A 1,924-nucleotide genomic window follows, 5' to 3' on the forward strand; every position below is an offset into this window, starting at 1 on the left:
TGTCATACCAAGCAACGGTCCAAGGGGCAAACTAATTAAAAATTTAATCCCATGATTTTCATCTTAATCTCTTTTTCCCATTAGCTTTGATCAATGCCCACAACTACAATTTAACCAAACTTTTCACTTAGATAAATGACTGAGTGGGGTACCTATTTAGTCCATTTGTTATGAACCAATGGATAACTAAAATGTATATGCTAATTACTAAAGACCACACACTAATTTTCAAAGCATTTTATTAGCACAAAAGCTGTGTTCCTGTTATCAAATGAAATGCGCTTCCTATGTTACACTCAGTAGTTGTTCAAACCAGTTTCTCTTGACTGCAGTAGCCAAACTGCAGCATGCTGTGTAGGTACACAGTGCACTTGAGAAATGTCTGCACATCCCAACCCTGCACCGTATCACAAGCAGTAGTGAAAGGTGTACCAAACAAGAAGATTCCATGAACTTCTCAGCTACCTGGGACTTCTGCTGTACCCTGAAAAAAAAATCAGGCTAGAAACCACATAAAACAACTAAACCAAACTGAATGCAGGAGCTGCTATGAGGAAGAATGAACTTTGCAGCCTGTTCCAAATGCTAAGGTGAAGAAGGTCCTGGCTCTGCTCACTAGGTGTGCAAGTCAGGAGATACTCATTTCGTGACCATCCTTTCCTATCACCTGTGGTGAAATTTCTACTGCTTTCAAGTCTTCCAGCCCCTATTTGAATGCCAAAATTCTTGAGTTCTTTCAAGTAAAAGAGATCTTCATTTAAAAAGTAAAAGTCAATGGCTCTGGTCTCCTGTAGCCTTTTCAGCCCCTGTAACAGTGCTTTCTCACTTAGATTTTCACTGTCACTTCAATAAAGGGGTGAGAAGAGAGAAGAACGGGGTCTGCGATCAATGAAAACTATTCAGTAAAGACTCTTCACGCCAGACATGGCCTCAGAAACAGGAGGAAAGTTTACCAGACAGCAGGAGTGGGTGGTGGCTGGGCCCAGCGGAATGGGTAAACCTAAAAGGGGACGAAAATGGTTTTCAGGCTGCTGTGGCCGTCTCTACACACACATTTTGTGGCCATGAAGTCCTGGCTACTAAGCATCATTGTCTCTGCGCAACCGCTGCACCTGCCACTTCCCTCAACCCATTAATAACCGGGTTCCTGGGAGGAGTTTCATCCCCAATTTACTGGACATGCCTCCGAGCCACCTCCCCGCTCCGGCCCTCCCTCTCGTTGGTCGCCTTCAGACTCCCCCACACGCGGGACGGCCCCTCCCCCCACCCTCCTCACCGGCTAGCCGCGGCCAGCAGAGCCTTAAGCGGCTCTGTCAGGCTGCCCTGGAGCAGAAGCAAGAAGGAAGAAGAAGGCGCGAAGGAAGACTTCCTCACATTCTTGGCTTCCAGAGGGCGCTAGGGCAACAGAGGGGGAAATGACGTAGCTTCCATCCCGGAAGCGAAAATTGGGCGCGGGTCCAGGAAGCCGCCATGTTGTGTGTGGCGGATGAGAATTTCAGCGATCAGCATCTGAGTCCCAGCAGAGAGGCCCCGCAGAGAGGATAGACTAACCGTCTACCCCCTCCTCTCCCTCCTCTGCTCTTCCCCTCCTCCCATTCCCCTCTCTCTCTCCCTTCTCCATGTACTAAATGAGTGCTTCAGAGACCAGTGAATAGGATGGACAAACATTTAAATTTCCTAGCCGGAAACACTGAAGGATGAACTGTCAAGACGCGTTTGAACCAGAGGGACTCCATCTTGAATAGGGGCTGCATAAAAGAAGGCGGAGACCTGCTGGGATGCATTACCAGGAGGTTAGGTATTCTAAGTCACAGGATGAGACAGGGAGGTCAGCACAAGATACAGGTCACAAAGACCCTGCTGGTAAAACAGGATACTTAAAGAAGCCGGCCCAAATCCACCAAAACCAAGATTGGCAATGAAA

The 1,924-nt window shown here is 47.7% G+C and overlaps 1 long non-coding RNA gene across 1 annotated transcript; it reads right to left on the reverse strand.

Moving 5' to 3' along the window:
* Positions 1-222: 222 nt before the first annotated feature.
* LOC116477267 (uncharacterized) lies at positions 223-1,511 on the reverse strand. Its single transcript, XR_004250417.1, has 2 exons — positions 1,277-1,511; positions 223-484 (listed from the first exon to the last, which is right to left on the reverse strand). It is a non-coding gene; the product is annotated as an uncharacterized LOC116477267 (long non-coding RNA).
* Positions 1,512-1,924: the final 413 nt, after the last annotated feature.

Source organism: Hylobates moloch, unplaced genomic scaffold (genome assembly GCF_009828535.3).
Source record: "Hylobates moloch isolate HMO894 unplaced genomic scaffold, HMol_V3 SCAFFOLD_11, whole genome shotgun sequence".
Lineage (NCBI taxonomy): Eukaryota > Metazoa > Chordata > Mammalia > Primates > Hylobatidae > Hylobates > Hylobates moloch.